Source organism: Dasypus novemcinctus, chromosome 20, assembly GCF_030445035.2.
Source record: "Dasypus novemcinctus isolate mDasNov1 chromosome 20, mDasNov1.1.hap2, whole genome shotgun sequence".
Classification (NCBI taxonomy): domain Eukaryota; kingdom Metazoa; phylum Chordata; class Mammalia; order Cingulata; family Dasypodidae; genus Dasypus; species Dasypus novemcinctus.
Window position 1 is genome coordinate 31,823,000 of NC_080692.1, and position 19,141 is coordinate 31,842,140.

A 19,141-nucleotide genomic window follows, 5' to 3' on the forward strand; every position below is an offset into this window, starting at 1 on the left:
TTGAAATTTTTAAATTGAGCTTTGTTTCTGCTATTTAAACTTTCATTTTTGTATATCAAGTTCTCTTTAGCCTTCAATCTATAATTTGAATCTATGTGAACTGACTTGTTCTAGTTGAACCTTGAGCTGTTGAGGTAAATGTGATTTTTGCCTGACAGAAAATTTAGCAGTTACTATTTGTTGCTAAGAGTTCCATGACAGAGACAAGAAAAATAAGGTCTTAACACATTGTGTATGTCAGGTTGTGGTATCCAAGACTGAATGGAAAATCTAAAAACAAGTGAAAGGGGAATTAAACTTTGCAATTCAGAAACAAACTTGCAAACAGTGAATAGCCTTTTCACAATTGCTAAAATATGGAACCAGTCCAAGTATCTATCAAGAGATGAATGGAGGGACAGCGGAATTGGCCCAGTGGTTAGGGCTTCCTTCTACCACATGAGAGACCCGAGGTTCAAACTCCGGGCCCCTTGACCCATGTGGAGCTGGCCCACACACGGTTATGATGCGTGCAAGGAGTTCTCTGCCACGCAGGGGAGTCCCCCACGTAGGGGAGCACCATGCACTAAGAGTGCCACTCATAAGGAGAGCCGCCCAGTGCAAAAGAATGTGGAGCCTGCCCAGGAATGGTGTCGCACAACAGAGAACTGACACAACAAGATGACGCAACAAAAAGAAACACAGATTCCTGTGCCGCTGACAACAACAGAAGCGAACAAAAAAGATGCAGCAAATAGACACAGAGAACAGACAACCGGGGTGGGAGATGGGGGAGAGAAATAAATAAATAAATAAATAAATAAATAAGTCTTAAAAAAAAGAGAGAGAGATGAATGGACATAAAAACATGGTCTATACATACATGGAATACTATTCAGCTGTGAAAAAAATAGATGAACCTTGTGGAAGTTATTGAGTGAAACAAATAACAAATGTTCACAAATTACTTTGAAACTTAACACAGTCCCCAACAAAATCATGTCAGGGTATTTCTTTAATAGCTTTATTGAAATGAATATTATATAATTTAAAATTCAACCATTTACATTGCATAATTCAGTGGTTTTTCATATGCTCACAGAGTTTGCAATCAACTCCACTATCCAGTTTTAGAAAATTTTCATCAGCCCTAAAAGAAATCCTTTCTCTATTAGCAGTCATTCCCTTTCCCACCTTCCCTCAGTCCTTGGCATCTACTAATTCACTTTATATCTGTATGGACTGGTCTATTCCAGACACTTCATATAAATGAAATCATAAGGTATGTGATGTTTTGTGACATATCAATGCTAAATTTTCAGATAAAACTGAAAAGAAGCCAGAGGCAAAATAATACCAACAGTATGATTTCCAATACACATTTTTTCTTTTTTTTTTTGGTGCTGGGGCCCAGGTATTGAACCCAGGAACTCACATATGGGAAGCAGAATTCAACCACTGAGCAACATCAGTTTCCTTGAGTTGGCTTTCTTGTTTGCTTTTCCCTTGTCGTGTGTTTTCATTTTCTCAGGTGGCACAGGGAACTGAACCCAGAACCTCCCATGTGGGAGGTGGGTGCTCAACCACTAGAGTCAATTCCACTCCCTAATACATAAACTTTTAAATTCAATACAAATCTACGGTGTTAAAAATAGATGATTAACAAGAGAGGGTCTTATATGAGTAGTTGACTTTATTTTATTTTATATTATTGAGTTATGTTGAGCTTACAAGGATATATCTACTTAATGATAGATCAGTAAGAGGTAAATTAATGACTTATATTTTTTGGTGTATGTTATAGTCCAAAACTTGTTTTTAATACATTGGAATTATTAGACCAAACAATAGAATTCATTATGAGGCCTTTGCAAGCATAGGAGCTCCATTTCATGAAATATAAAGTCCCTTCAAGGACTCCAAAATCCGGTGTTCTAACTCGAAAATACATGCTTACAAATATAGCGTCTTGAAGATTCACAGCTGACTGCCTGGAAGTCATGTGAGACTAGCATAGCACAGTTATGTGTATGATTTGATGGATTTTTCATTCTGTAATAGAGAAAAATGCATAATGAAATTACATTTTTTAAGGGCGATCCTCACAACTACTTTACAAATAACAGTATTAAAAGAATATTTTTTAAATGGATAATGACATCTTTCATGAAACATTCATAATTGCACTGGTTATTTTGAGCAATGAGCAAACCATTCTTAACTAATGTTTATATTGACTTATGTCACTAATTTCAATATTTCCTACATTTCCATAATGCAAATAAATTTATTAATATTATCCTTATGAAAGGTTCATTTTTATAGGTTTCCTTCTTCTATAACATTGTTCAGTAAAACTTACTTTCTGTGGATAGTTGAGATCTTTTCCCATACCCATTGTTGAGAATTGCTTTTAAGAGAGAGTCCAATCCATAATCCTAATGAAAGGGATCTCAGCATATTCTATCAGAAAACAAAGAAATTCCATTTAAATCATCATTTCTAAAGATTAATATTTTTAATGCAGGGAATGTTTCTTCCTTATGTTCATTAATTTTCAAAACAAATGCAAATGCTGGATTGAAAACCAATCGTTCATATTACCAAATCTCAAGTTTAGACTTTTGACTACAAAAAACTCATAAATTTTTATTACTGATAGATTTATTTATCTTCTTATATTTGTGTTGACAGTGAAAATTGAGATTTATATCATTTAGTAGTCAACCAGCTCCACAAAATTAACATACAAATGATTTTTTAAAGTTTCCGGACACTGCGACATTTTTCCTCTAACTAAATGTATTTTTCTATGTTTCTAAGTTAGAGTTTTGTAAAGGAAATTGAGGTATTGCCATTGAGGAGAAAAATGACCTGAAGGCCAAAATTTGTTTTCTGGGCCATACACAATTTTTTAACTAGAGTAATCCCACTTTTATCTGTTTCCATATTGCTGGAATATATAGATAATGTCAGACTTGATAGCACAGGCACATTTTTCACTGCTACTCTCTGCTAAGTACAAGGATAAACACTGAAAATGAAGAAAGACATAAGCAAAAGACAACTCTAACAGGCAGGAAGAGTAAGGCAAAATTATGTAGGACCCCGAGGCAGGCAAAACAGACAGGCAGGGTATCTAATGTCCTCCACCCAACAGAAAAAAAAAATGTAGGCCTAGAATTTTCCAGGCCCTAACCCAGTAACAGACGGTGGCTCAGGTAAATTCAATCTTTCTCTGAATTATAAGAGTCCTACAACAACACCAGGTGAACCCAGCAGTACTGGAGAGAGGCATCCACCAAGAGATCTGCCAACAGTAAGTGGTCAAAGGCAGAGCTGCTCCTCCCCCAGCAGAGAGGATCCATAAGACCACTGCTGCTCCCAGGAAATCTCTTTGACCCAAAAGTCAGCAGGCACACCTCCCCCACACATACACCAGGCTCCAGTGGCACTAGCAAGGGGGGCCCTGCAGGTGAGTTTACAACTATCTCAAAATCAAACATTTATATTTTTAGGAAGTTAACACAGTTTGGAACAGCTCATAGTATTTGTTTGAAATTTTCGAGATTCTCGAGAGTACAACTGTGCAAGAGAGTGTCAACTTAAGACACATGCTATGTTACCATAGGTCGTACACATAAGGTTTACTACTAAAACGGTTGCAAGAATATTTTTGATTATGTCACTTTTAAAGCTAGAATATTTAGGATTCTTCCACTTAAAAAATAGAAAGAGAAAATAAAATTAAAACCAAATGAAGAAGGAAGATATATGCACATATGAGCCTAAGTCAATGAAAATGGGAAACAATAAGTAAATAAAACAAACATAAGCTTCTTTGAAAGATAACTAAGTTGATACACCTCCAGCCAGGCAGATCAAACAAAATGAGAAGACACAAATACCACACACAGAAAAGAAAGATGAGAAATATCTACCAATCTTACTGATGTAAATATATTAATATATTATGAACAATTGTATGCTAATGAATAGGAAATTTGGGTAACGAAACCATTTTCTGGAAAGACATCAAAGACCACTCAATGAAATGATAAGCTGAAAATGTGCCTAGCAAAGCTAAGTGTTAACGAGGATGTGAAGCAAGTAAACTCGCAAATGATTTTAAGAGGAAAATGTAAACACATAGAAAACAATATACCAAATTTTCTTTTCAAAATTTCATCTAAAAATACACTTAACCTACAATACAGCAATTCCAATGTAATTGCACAAAAACTGAAAGCATATATCCGCATAACTTCTTGTACAAAATGCATCGTGGTAGTTTTCTTCATAAAAGTAAACTTCTGGAAGCAATTCAAATGTCCACCATCAGGTGACTAGATAAACAAGTTATGGAATGTGCTTTCATTGTATTAATATATAGGAAGAAATAGTTAGTGTATGGATAAATCTGACAAGTATACTATGTTGAATGAATAATTCCAATAACAAAATAATATGCTGTTTGATTCCATTCATGTGATCATTGACAGAGGAAGAACTAAATGATGAAGTTAGAAATAAGTTTGAAAGTGAGGTTTGAATAGATATAGACACCCAGGCATTTTATGGGTTGAAGTGAATATTCTGTCTTGATTGGAGTGGTTTCTTCATAGGTACATACAATTTTAAAAAGTCATTGAACTATGTGCTTAAAATTGTGCAGATGAACACAAGTGAAACATGGTAAAAAAACCACCAGATGAATGAATGAGATCACCGCCTTAATATAAACACCCACATGTACATCAACACGCAAATGGATAAGCAAATTTGTTAAATAAGTACAATTACTATTCAACAATAAAAAGGAATGTGTTCTTGAATCACCTGTGGATGAATCTCAAAATAATTATCTTGAATGAAAGATCCAGGCAAAAAAGTTTATGTATCACATGACTCTATTTTGTTTCGGTCTAAAATATTCCAAATAATTCATGGTAAATAAAGCAGATCCACAGTTGCCTTATGATCCTACAAGTTGTATAAATATATCAAAACTTATGAATTATATGATATAAATATGTGCAATTAATTGTGTATCAATTACACCTCAAAATGTGTTAAAATACGAAAAAAAGAAACTTCTTTATTCAGACAGAGTTCTCATAAAAACAACAAAAACAAGAGTAAACCTAAACAATGTTGAAATGTTCCCTTCTGTTACAGGTAAATAAGACCATGATGTCCTATATCACTATTTTTAATTAACTTTCAATGGACAGCCTTTTCAATGGAAAAAATGAAGTAATTAAATATATATCAATGGGACAGAAGAAGGGAATCTGACACCTTCATAGATGATAGAATTGCATGTGGAGAAAACATAAAGGAATTCCCAAATAAACATTTGGATATAAAACTGAGTTTTGCATGATTACTAGATATATGGTCAATGTACCCAAATAGATTGTAGAGTGATATATTTGCAACAGCAGAAGAGTGAATATAAAAGAAACCTGGAGTCAAATAAAATGAAATGTGCTAGATATATACAAAACTACAAAATAGCCAAAGGAGATAAGAAAGATGAAAACACACTAATGCATAATATCAAAAAGATGTCAATTTTCAACAATTGATCTGTTGACTAAATGTAATTTCCATAAAATCACAGCATACTTTTATGAGTGCATTTATATAGAGATTGAAAAGTCCAAGTTTAATATGGTACTATTATTGAATAGAAATGTAATTGAATTATATACTATACTAATATAAAAATTAATACCAGTAAATTTGACCATGTGATCTTGGTGCAAAAAAAAAAATTGAACAGTGGAACTCAAGTGATGTAAAGAAACACACAAATACATACACATACCTATACACCCACATACATAATTTATGACAAATTGCCATAGAATAGAATGGAGAAATTATCATCTTTGCTACACATTATGCTACATCAATGAGATAACGATATAGAAAGGTCAACTTTTCTTTTAATGTGCAGCAAACACAGAGAGAACATCCGAAAAAATAAAACTAATAGATTGGAAATCTAACACTTAAAATCTTACCATTTCTTCTTCAGTATCGATATAAAATAGATGGGATCGCTTAGAAGCACAAGCCATCAAACTCTCTTTCCATGTTTTTTGTTCAGGACTAATGTAATAACAATTGTTGGAGTACGTAAACCACTCCTCTGGACAATGCCAACAATGAGAGGCTGAAGAAATTTGTGAATTACTGTATAGAAATCATTTGAATTTTAAAAGGAAAATTAATTGACATTTTTGCACAGATATAAACATATGTATGCACATAAATGTATGCATACCCTCACAGGCTGACATATATAAAATAAACTCCACACACACACAGATAAGTGTCTCTTAAACTTTAATTTATGTACCCATATAAAGCAATCATTCAAAATCTTCACCCTATATATGTCCTGAAAAGCCCTGAACAATACTATTTGATTAGAATACAAAAATATTTGCTTGTTTTCATATTACAGTAGAATATTACAACAAATTGACAAAAGTGATTTTAAATGAATACCCTTTACTGTGGAACAACAAGGAATGTCCTTATATAATTTTTTATTTGTGAATATTTATTGCTCAAATTTATAATTTTTAAATTTTATTTTGTGTATCCTAAGACAGAAAAGATATAACATGTACGTATATACGAGAAATTTAAAAACCATTACATACCTTTCTGAGATCTTTTTATCAGGCAATCATTTTTCTGTTCCTGTATTTCTATACCTAGAAATATAATTGTTATTCTTATGAAATTAATACTGCTATTAATAAATCATAATAGTTTTAGATTCCTAGCTTGAAATTTCAAGTATTATTAAGAAAGTAGACCACTGTTGAATAAAAAATATTTTACCCGGGAAAATTAATAAAACAATTGAGTTTTGGGAGATAAAATTTCAACAGCCTAATGGACCAAAACCTTCTCATTCAGAATTCGGTTTCATGAGTGCCAAAAATTAATTTGCATTTCTCAGTTTTTTCAATAAACTTGCTTCTTCTAAAGCAAGTCTTTGTGTGAGATCAGAAGCTGCATATATATAAATACAATACTCTCTGCAACCATTCTGTAACTTAGACTTTGACAAATTCAGAATACCCTTCCACATCATTCAAATACATACGTTTAGTCCAAATAAATAACATTAAAACAAGACTTTTATATCTAGCTCATAATTTTTGAAATATTTCCAGGCATTTTCAAAATCTTGAAAATGAAAAATACCCTATGACCTTTCAAAAACTCACTTACATGGAGTAATAATTATGACTACCGTGGTTATTACGGAGGTTTTCAGGACCAGGCACAATATTCCCAGGATCCCAGCAATGAGTCTTCCCAGAGGTGATGCCAAATCTGCAGGGAGAGAAAGGGTCAATAGAGACAAGTGATTGTTTGACACACACAGAGTCATATTCTTAACTGCTGGACCCCAAACCCACACCCATCCTTGTAATCTTTCTCTCAGAATATACCACTGAATTTTCAAGAATATAATGCTCCAAAATTCTGATTACCTTTGCTCTTTAGAATTCAGACTGGTATACCATATGAACACTTTGAGCGCTGATCCAAAATATGACAACTAAATTAGCTTATTCTCTAAATCGGACTATTCATGTTCCATGTCTGTAATCTTTGCTTTCCCTTCTCCTCTGCACCCCAAGTGCACATCCTAGAGTAATTATATTGAGAATCTATTAAAGGATTTACCATTGCATGGTGAATTCTTGTCATTCTTTTCAAGATCATGAGAAGCATTTTGAAGGTTTTGATCCACATAGGTTATTTGCTGCTCAGCGTCTGAAATGGAGAGTGTATCCTTAGGTTTGATTTGCTTCCTCTTCGGGTTCTTGGCCAGATTCAGTTCCGTGTTGGTTACTCTGTCATTATACATCTGGGCAGCTCAGTGCTCACAGAGACTCTGCTCTGGTATAACTGTGCTTAAGTTGATACCTGGTGTGTATAGAACAGATCCCTAGTCCACCCACACCGGTGGAGGGAGGGGAGCAGGTGCGCTGAAGACAGTGGCCATTTCTCAGTTGAAGAATCTAAAGGTCTGGTTCTAAATTATTCAGAGAGTTAACCAAATGTCTTAAGATATAGTAAGCATGCCTTAAAATATTCTGCATTTGACAAAATACTATTGGTTGGAGTGGTGTAAAGCTAAATTGTTGAGCAATAAAAATGTTCATAAGTAAGAATAGCTTTATTTCTTAAAAGTCAGATTCTAGTGAAATATTTTAACATTCTAACACCAGTGTTAAAAATTTGAGCTTTATTTTGAAAAAAATTACACATCATTTTTCATGATAATTTTGAAATCCAGTGACAAATACTGAGTGCTCTGAAGATGGGGGAAGTGGAAAATTAGCATACATTTAATTTATTACACTAAATTATTTTGATTTACTAATATTCATTTATTTATTAAAGGAGATACAGTTGTACTATTATTTTTTGCTTATTAATGAGGGTGTGGAAAGATTTTAGAACTCATTAAAAATTTAAGGAAAAATTTTATGTGTTTAAAAATGTCATATGGCATACTAAATTTACCACATCCTAAAGAGTATTGGAAATACCACCCAGAAAAATGGTTCTTTAAGTATTTATTGTAGAGAAGGAATTTTCATTGATTTAATGATGAAATAAATGACCATAAGTTCACAAATAAATGTGCAGAGCCGTTATGGAAGCATGCAATGGGCTCGAGTTTCCAGAATGATACTATGGTTGTCAAAGCTCCAAGAGTTCCTTGGTTATGTAAGTAATTGCAATCATTGTTCATGCAGTTTATAATTTAGTCAAATGCTATTCCAGGTAGAATTTAACTCTGCTTAAACCTTAAAATGTGTGGCCTTTTAATAATTATAACTGTCTCTAGTACCTAGTTTTCAAACGTAAAATACAAATAATATATCAAAAGTAATGTCTGTAAAGCACTTAATAATCAACTTCTCAATGAATGTTTAGTTCAATTATTATTTTAGTCACAGTTGCCATATTATTCTTTCTCATTCATATCAGTTAGAAACTATGAAACAATCCATTAGGAAGGAGTCTCTTTGTTTGTTTTTTTGTTTGTTTTTCTTTATTTGGTGGTTTACCTTAAATTTTTTAAGTCTTTGGGGATTAATTAAGCTTAGGTTAGCATTTTATCGAAGTTAGCTCATTCTGATTTAAAAAAAAAAACTGCACGTATTTAAAAGAATTTTTATGAGGATTTATGTTTTGCTTTCCATCATTAAATTAATTCCTTTTTAAGAACATTTATAAAGTGTGGGCTAATTAAATATAAAATAATTCATTATTATACAATGCCAAATTTTTTACCACTTATAAAATTCAAAATTAATGATTCACAGTCACAATGATTATGCAATTTCCGATTAAAGTATATTCATTAAAAAGCTCAAATATGTGTTTGCATGCATTTTTCAAATCTCCACAGGAAATGATTAGAATAATTTATGAAGTGACCTAAATATTTCATATTTGAGGTATGTTTTTTATCCTGAATTATTCAAAGCAAGACTCCAATGTTCCACTTTGTTTTGCTTATATATGAATCCTGCAGCTGCAGCAGGCACAGCATTTAGCATCTCCCACTCAATGAGGTGGGGCAGCAGGCAGACAGGGGGCAGTGGACATACATACCTCCGTCAGCCAGAAAGTCATGCATCCTTGGCTGACTCTCCTAAAGAGGCCTGGCATAGTTGGGTAAGAAAGGAGATGTTTAAAGGATCGGTCCAGGGCCAGAGCAAACCATATCTGTCCTCTTGACTGACTGTCCTGTGTTGACTCAGAGTGAAGTCAGAGGGTAAAAAGCAGGTGGCTCATGAAAGTGTCACCTAAGGGATGAAGAGGAAATTCTCATAATTGGGTTATTTTTAAGCCAGCTTATCACCCTGCACACCTACAGAACATACGAGACTTCAAACTCCTAATAAAAATAGGAGTCTGTCTTGAAAGGTGTGACTGTCCCTTGCAAGTGCCTATTAAGAAAATTGTTTCACCTTCGATGGGTTTTGGTGGGAGTGTCCCTTTGGAAAATAGTACTGTTTGAGTTTCATCTTGATGTGATTATTAAAGGGTTACTGGCATTTTGAGAAGTAACAGTTTTAACAAAAGCACATGTAAAAGTAACATTGCTTTAAAAAAACTATGCAGTTAACTTGTCTCATTCTCATTCACAGATCCTGCAAATTTAGTCCATGTTAACACTAACTTAGATGTCTTAGCCCAACATTTAGAGTTGTTTGCTGAATCTTGACATGATATGCTTCTTTTTTTAAACAATTCATTTTATTTTATTTTTATTTTTTTAAAAGATTTATTTATTTCTCTCCCCTTTCCCCTCCCCCCCAGTTGTCTGCTCTCTGTGTCCATTCCCTGTGTGTTCTTCTGTGACTGCTTCTATCCTTATCGGCGGCAGCAGGAATCTGTGTTTCTTTTTGTTGCATCTTCTTGTTGTGTCAGCTCTTTGTGTGTGCAGTGCCGTTCCTGGGCACGCTTCACTTTCTTTCCTGCTGGGCGGGTCACTTTATGGGGTGCACTCCTTGTGCGTGGGGCACCCCTACATGGGGGACACGCCTGCGTGGTAAGATACTCCTTGCGCACATCAGCACTGTGCATGGGCCATTCTCCACACGGGTCAAGGAGGCCCAGGGTTCGAACCTTGGACCTCCCATGAGGTAGGCGAACACTCTATATATTGGGCCAAGATATACTTCTTTTTTCAATCTCTCTACCACAGCATTTCTATTATCATGTCAAATATTCAAAGAGCATATCACCACTATCAATAGATAAAGATTTTTGTCACTAATTAATCTGAGGAATTACTACATTTTCTACATTATAATAACTGACACAAGACCCTAAATCTAGAACTTATCCCCTCTGTTTCTCGGCTCTAGTTCCTAAAATTCTGTATTCAAATTTTTTCTTTTAAAATAAATCATTTAATCTTCAGATATCCCTTGATAAAAATTGTCTTGTAATGGTCTTGTAAAGAAAAACACTATAATATCAGAATATATCACATTGCTAAAAATAAAAATGTCAAATATCTACTCATTATATTATTTATTCATTCTACAATAATAAATAATAGTATTGTAATAGGAATCTTAAGGTGAAAATGACAAAATTCATGTAAAACTATGTAAGAAATGAAAAGCTCTTTTAAAAAAAAAAGTTTCTTTTAAACAAAAGTAGGGAAGGTATAAAAAGAAGACAGTTAACCCACAAGATGAAATGACACAAGAGCATGGGGAAAATAATTTAAATCTGGATTATCTACTTGTACCAAATAGAATTGTTTTAATCATTCTTCATCTTGAATCAAGAAGAGGAGAATGTTTGTTCATTTGCTACCTAGTATTCCTAAGGAAATTCACCTTCCTGCCACTGGTTGGATATTGGGGACAGATTAAATGTCAAACTTTAAGCATTGTTATTTCTAAGAAATATGGCACGTAAATCCATAGTTTCATTTCTGGATTCTCTACTTATTTTTGTGCTCTCAATAATAATAGCTAATGCTGGCTAGCTATATGTGTATTTTTATTTGTTATATTCTCATAAACTAAATTGATAATATTTTTGTTTCTAAATATATTAATTTGTGCATATATATACAAATATATAATGCCATCAATGTATGACTGTGACCTATACACAAATGTTTATAGCAACATTTTTATAAATGCCAAAGATTAGAGCAATCAAGATAAATTCCAACAGATGTGTGGATAAACAAACCGTGCTATATCCACACAATGGGCTATCATTCACTGATAAAATGAAATGGACTATCAAGCCACAAAAAGCACAAAAGAAACTTAAATGCATATTTTCAGTGAAGGAAGCCCATCTGTAGTGGATTCAAACTGTAACATTCCATCTATACGACATTCTGGAAAAAGTAAATCTACAGAAAAAATATCGACACTTGCCAGAATTTCAGGAAATGGGGCTGAAAAATGACTAGGTAGAGAATGGGGCATTTTAATATAGAAAAAATTTGGATGGTAGTGGAATGGTGGGTACATGATATTACTCATTTGTCAAAGCCCATAGAATTGTAAAGCACAAATTGAACCCTAATATATCTATACAGTATGATATTGTTTATGAATTCCAAAATAGATATTGGATCGTATTTTTAAACTGGTCTGTTCCTTTGGATGTATTAGATCATATTAGATTCAAAGGTTATGCTTTTTATTATTAAATCAAGATTAGGCCTTTTATTTGACTATGTCATTAGTCCAACTCAGTTGAAGTCCCTGCCTATAGCCAGCCTGCAGCTGTGGGTTATATAAAGGAATGCGTAACCAAAGACAGGCATGTAAATACATGGAGAAGGAGAACACACAGGGTTTAGTTTTGGGCTCTGGAGCCCTGGGGAGAGAGCCAAGCACTTTGCCTGATAGTTTGCAGCTGCAGAGACCAAAGCCCTGAACACCTGAGAAAACCCCTAAAGAAGACAGCCCAGGGAAAGAGATAAGCCTTCTGCTAGCCTATAGCTGGGAATGGAAGGAGCTGAGACTACAGAGACTTAGGAGTAACAGGAAGGTTGAACCATGGCAGAGACTGGCAGCCATCTTGCTACAATATGTGGCAACAGACTTTGGTGTGGAAGTGACTTAGCTTAATGGCCTTGTGACTGTAAGCTCCTACCCCAAATAAATTCCTTTATAAAAGTCAAGAGAGTTCTGTACTTTGTATCAGCACCCTTTGACTGACTAATACAATTCCCTATGAGTTTTAGTTAATAATATATTAATCATAGGCTCATCAATTGTAACATTTGTAGCATACCAAAACAATATATTATTAATAGAGACACATTGAAATCGAGGGAAGGCAGGTATATAGGAATTCTGTACTATCCCTGTAAGTTTTCTGCACACCTAAAACTGCTCTAAATATTGAAGTTGCTACAACCAAGAGAGAACTTCCTTTATCTGAAAGAGAATTTATGTACATAAAAAGGAACTTCATACTTAAAGCTTTATTTCTAAGATCAGATACACGGCAATCATGCGTCTTCTCTTCAACCTTTGAAAGAAGGATCTAGCAAGTATAGTACAGGAATAAAGAAATAAAAGATATACAGTTTTTTAAAAGATTTATTTTATTTATTTACTCCTCCCTAACCCCTCGTTTCTTGCATTTGCTGTGTTTGTTTTTGTGTGTTCTTCATTTTTTTTTTTAGGGGGTACTGAGAACCAACCCAGGACCTCCCGTGTTGGAGGGAAGATCCTAATCATGTGACCCACCACTGCTCCCTGCTTTGTTTCGTTTCTCATTATGTTTTCCTCCATGTGTCTTTTGTTACATCATCTTGTTGCATCAGCTCACCATCCTGCTTATCTTCATTAGAAGGAATCAGGAACCAAAACTAGACCTCCCATGTGGTAAGCAGCAGCAGCTCAATCTCTTGATCCACATCTACTTCTCCCAGATTTTTAAAGATAAAAAAAAACCTAATTATTTTTAGTTTATCTATAGTGAGTGAAGTAGAATCAAATTGATCCAGAAATAAATTTATATAAATAAGAACTCCTGGCCAAAAATTTAGTGGATGAATACCAATTGTATTCATATACCAAATGAATATGTATTGTCTACAAATATTTATTTACGATTTAATGTACCACAGCAACAACCAAAAAAAAAAAACACCAACAAAACTTTCAGAATTAAAGAGAAAGAATTGTGGGTATGGACAGTAATACAATGTAATATACAGTGCAATGATATTGTCAAACTCTAAATATGGAGAAATAAGAACGCAATTTAAAATCATAACATTGAGTTAAAAAGCAAGACATTAAATAGTGTATATGATTAACTTCACCTACAATCTAACGATAGAGCATACTGCCTGAGATTGTTTAGAGATGGGTATGTACATAGGAAAACTAGAGGAAAAAGGCAAGGATATTGTCATCATTAAGGAGTGGATACTGGTTGCAAATTTTAGATTAAAAAAAGAATTTTTATTTAAAAATGTATATGTGTGATTTTTCAAGATATATTCTTTGACTTTTCCTAAGTGGTAAAGAAGTTTTGTCTTGAGTGCTATGTTCGGCTGTGGAAAGTTACTTTATGAGTTTCTTCTTATACACTTATATTTCAAAACAGAAGAGATAAAAACCAGTATTGCTGCCTGTTTTACAAATATACCTGGAACAATCTTGATTTTTTAGATAATAGTCCCTCAGGCTCTCCTTCCAGATTTTATCATATTTAGTAATGAAATAATGACCACTGTTGTAGGTAAGCCACATATGGGAGCAAAAACACACGAGGTACTAGAGAAAGAATATGATTTAATATTTGAAAACAAATTTCATTTTAATATAGAAATTTCTTATTATTCATTCATGAGAATAAAGAACATATTTGTGAATACATGTGTGCACATACACATACATAAATGAAAACCATGTAGCCCTTACTCCACTACCTGCACTATGTAACATTTACAATGCATTTTAAATAAACATGTTCTTATAAAATTCCAGAAAAAAGTAACAGCAGTACTTAATCTTAAAAAATAGAAATACATATTAGTGTACCTCATAATAGAAAATTCAGATTTAAGTGACTAGAAGAATGGGGGGAATAGTGTTTTTAAAAATAGTATTTATTTCTAAACATTGATCGCCTAAACAGTGGCTTATGGTGAAAAGACATCACTCATTCTTTATTAGGTACTTTGCCTAACATTCTCTTGTCACTTCTAGAAACAGGTATAGAATGTATAACTGCAAAATGAGAAATTCTTCTAGACTCATTACTTCCCAATATTTTTGAAATTACAGACACATGCTGAGCAGCCATCTTCCAGCCCTTGCCTCCCCCACTGCCTATTTTATTTGTGTGCAGGTGTTTTAGTCTGTTTACATTCCTTAGACCTGGGCAGGTGTTAGTTCTAATGAAAAGACTCAATTGTATTTAAACCTGGATGCCAGAATCAAGCAGCTCCAGATGCTAATGAGGCAGGAACTCTGAGAGGCAGGGTTCCCTCTCCAGGAATCTTACAAATAGACCACCCTTAGCAGCACAGATTTGTCACTTCCCTCTGATGTAAAGCATAGTGTGTGGAAATGTCCTTTACCAATGGTGTCTGCTGTGCCTGAACCTAATTTCCCGTGATGCAATATAAAGCAACTCACACCACAATGATAAAATGCTCATATATGAAAAAGAGAATTATCTAAAATAATATTAAGACAGAGGGACTGTGGCAGTTTGAAATTATTTTATGATTCCCAAAAAGTGAAATACTTTGTTTAGAAACGAGCCTGTGTCTTTGATTGCACTAAATTTAGTTGAGGGCCCTTTGATTAGATACTTCATGAGTTTGACTGTGGGCTTTTGATGAGTGTACATCAGGTTGAGTCTCCACTCCATTGCTTGGTCTGATATAAATGGACACAAACAGAGAGACACACAGAGGAAATGGAAGCTGGCATATTTGATTCTGCAATGTGTGAGAGAGAAGACTGCAGGAGAACATAATCCCTCCAGAGGCTGAGAGTGGCTGGGCCCATGGAGCAGCTCAAGAAAGACAGTAAGCCCAGAGGGCAAGGCTGAGACCTTGGCAGAGCTCAGCAGCCATCTTGCTTCACCATGAGGCTGCAATGCCAGAATCCATGGGAGGTGACAGTGGTGAGTAAGCACCTCTTCTGGTGTCCTGATTAAGATGTTTCACATCCTTAGAGGTGTAAACTTTTACCCCAAATAAATCCACTGCGTAAAAGCCAAAACATTTCTGGTGCTTTGTGTTGATAGGTCTTTGCAAGTTAAAACAGAGCCTTTCAGATACATATTCATCAGGCACAGATTCCTTATGTTGTCTCAATGATTTATTTAACAAGAATTATTATGACTGTGATAACCACAATGATGATTCATTTCAAAATGTTGATGGCCAGAATCTCATCAATGAGTCTCCACGGTAGGAACAAAGAATCTACAGGGATAATAACAGGGAAAATGTGAAAGAATTAAATCTGTGGAAACAACTGGAGTTTATGTGTTTGCCTGAAAGAAAACAGGAGCTCAGAAAAAAGTGAAGACAGCAAAGCAATCCCCAAACTGAGTGAAATAATTGTCTTAGAAAACAAGGGTGCTTCTTTGGATTATAAGACTTAATGTCTATTTGAGAATATATATATTAATAATTCCTGTGTGATAATGGCTTCCAGAACTCTTATTTTATAATTTAATTTTTTTCTATTAATGTTTGTATATTATCCATTATCTTTTGATGAGCCTACTTCAGTTAAGGTGTGATCCACCTAATTTAGGATGGGATTTGAATTACTGGAGTTCTTTATACGCAGAATGAATACAGAGAAAGAGAAAGAGAAAGAGAAAGAGAAAGCCAGAGAAGCAAGAACTGAAACCCAGAAGAGAGGGGAGAGAACAGATGCTACCATGTGCCTTGCCATGTGGCAGAGGAGCCAAGGATCGTTGTTAGCCATTCTTTGGGAAGAAAGCATCACCTTGATGATGTCCAGATTTGGATATTTTTGCAGCCTCAAAACTATAAACCGATAAATTCCCGTCACTCAAACCAAACCATTTCATGATATTTACTGGAGTAGCCTAGGAAACTAAACTACTGACCTTTCACAAAAGTTTGAAATGAAGTATCAATTAAGGGTATTAACATTTAAATTGTGTCAGCATTTGTTCCCTTCCCTTGTTTAATAGGGGATGCATCTCTTGGCAGGATAGCTGCTGCTATCTCAGTTTGGTAAATATTAGGTTCCTTGTAATGATGTATATTCAAAGTTAGGAACCTGGCCTTTATCCAGAACATATTTTTCCTCCTGCCCCTTTCTAATTGTAATGACTTAGAAAGAACCGCCTCTCCTTGTGCTGCCCTTCTCCAAATTTCCAAGCAGTTTATCTTAATAAGTTAATTCATAAATTACCCAAAAGATATATATGGCTTGGGATCCTGGGTTAGGGAAAATCAAACAGCCAGTGGCAAGTGAAGCAGTAGAGGACATAGATGAGCGCTCTAAGGGGTTGAAAAGTTCTGACAATTCATACACATTTTCAGGCGTAGCCAAAGTCATGTGGGATTTGCCCTTAAACATCTTTTAATAACTGTCAATAAAATAAGAGATTTACTATAAAAGGTAGTTCTTTGTATCTTGTCCTTTTGTATCCATGCCTTTTTAATCCACAGTTAAAAATTATAACAACAACAACAAGAACAATTTTTGTTAAAACCACTAATGGATATTTTAAAAATATTCCAAAATCTGGAATAGGTACTAGGGAGTAAACACCAAACTTAACAGAATATAAGGTTCTGAACTGTACTATGTTAAATAACTTTTCATTTGTTTCATTAAATCTTTTATCCAATTTAGGCAAAGATTACAGCAAGATACGACAACTGTCATATGAGTGGTTCATAAAATGAGAGTGGTTATATTTCTGAATTTTGTTTACATCACCTTCTATGCATATTATATAATACATAGATGTCGTGGTTTTGTTTCTTTAGAGGTTACCAGCTGATGGTTCCAAGTTTTCAAGAGAAACACATATGGAAACCTTGTCTGTGTAACTAGCCCTGTCATTAAAAGAAACAGGGTATACTTATATGCGAAACATGTTATAAATAAATAACATATGATGTGCAATTAAAATAGAGAAAAAAAAATAAGCCAAATTCTGTGTAAGTATTTTAATACTCTGTAGTAAACAAAACTCTAAAAGATGATTTTCCTGTATTTTCAAATAAGATAATACTGGACATATCTTATAACGAGCTTCATCACTTGAACTTTTTTGTAAATACAGCTGCAAAAACTGAGTTGCAGACCCTCCTTTAAAATTTTCCCCTCTTAACACACACCCCTTTATGGGATGGTTTACGATCACTTGGCACAGTAAGGAACTTCACCCAGGAAGACACCTGAGAGGGAAGGCATGAGCTCCCCGGCACCTTCCTCACTTTTCCTTTCTTTAGCTTGAGGTTTTAATGTCAAAATATAAAGTCCTGTAAGGTCTTAAAACAATCCTTTCACAAAATACGGCAGCTTTAAGCTGTAAAAACTTCTAGTTCTTTGTCAAAGTTTAAGTTTTCCTGTCCTCATTTGCTGTAGCCAGCTGTCAGCATCTTCTTTAGAGATCTGTGTTTTCTTCACAACAACACGGGCGTGCGGCTCTTTGGCTCTTTGGCTCTCCAGGTATGGTTTACAGCCTAAACGTGTAACACTGCCAAACAAGAGCTCCACTGTTGTTCCACACGCTTGAACATGCTGAGCTAGTCCTAGTGTTTTCTGCACATTTAGGCAGATCTTGGAGAGGCAATACTGGAACTCTGCTCCACATTCTTGCTTTTGCTGCAGGTCTCACTGCACCTGTCAGGTTGGTTACAGCACTTTGTGAGGGAAGGGATGCCAAAGTTAAAACGAACACCAAACATCCATTCAGTGGGGAGGGTTTATAACCGTAATGTGGGGAAGCCTTAGATCTGTCACTGCACTTGTAGGGACAGAGTCCGTCGTGGCCTCCAGGGAGGTCCAAGGCGGCGTTCAGGTATGTGTCTATCTTTTGCCCGCCGTTCCAGATGGTCTTAAGGGTGGTCCTCCAGTCGGAGGTCTGGGCCTGCCCCTGGCAGCTCAGGGCGGCCACCAGGAGCAGGAGGGTGAGCAGGAGCCGCGGAAGCACAGCCATCCGCGCAGTGCCTGGCCTCGCCGGGCTGCACAGGTCCCTGGAGCTGCAGAGCGGGGACGCCCCATGGAGTCCCTCGGAGGCCCGTTTAATTTGAAAGAAGCTTTAGAGTACATAAATGATACATCTAAATATAGGTGTATTCCAATACAGACCACCCCTCCCCTCAGACACTTTCCCCCATTAACAACATCTTTCTCTAGTAAGGCACATTTGTTGGACTTGATGAGCACACACTGAAGCATTGCTACTCACCATGGTCAACAGTTTACATTACATTTTGCACTCTCTACAACACATTTTTATAGGTTTCGACAAAATGTAAAATGGCCTGTACCCATCATTGCAATGTCGTGAAGAACAATTCCAACACCCAGTGTATCACTCTTTCCTTTCCTTCAGAGTCTGTGGTGACCTCTGCCTTTTT

General features: G+C 35.1%; 1 pseudogene; it reads right to left on the reverse strand.

Moving 5' to 3' along the window:
• Positions 1–18,162: 18,162 nt before the first annotated feature.
• On the reverse strand, positions 18,163–18,717 carry LOC101426641 (group XIIA secretory phospholipase A2 pseudogene; annotated as a pseudogene).
• Positions 18,718–19,141: the final 424 nt, after the last annotated feature.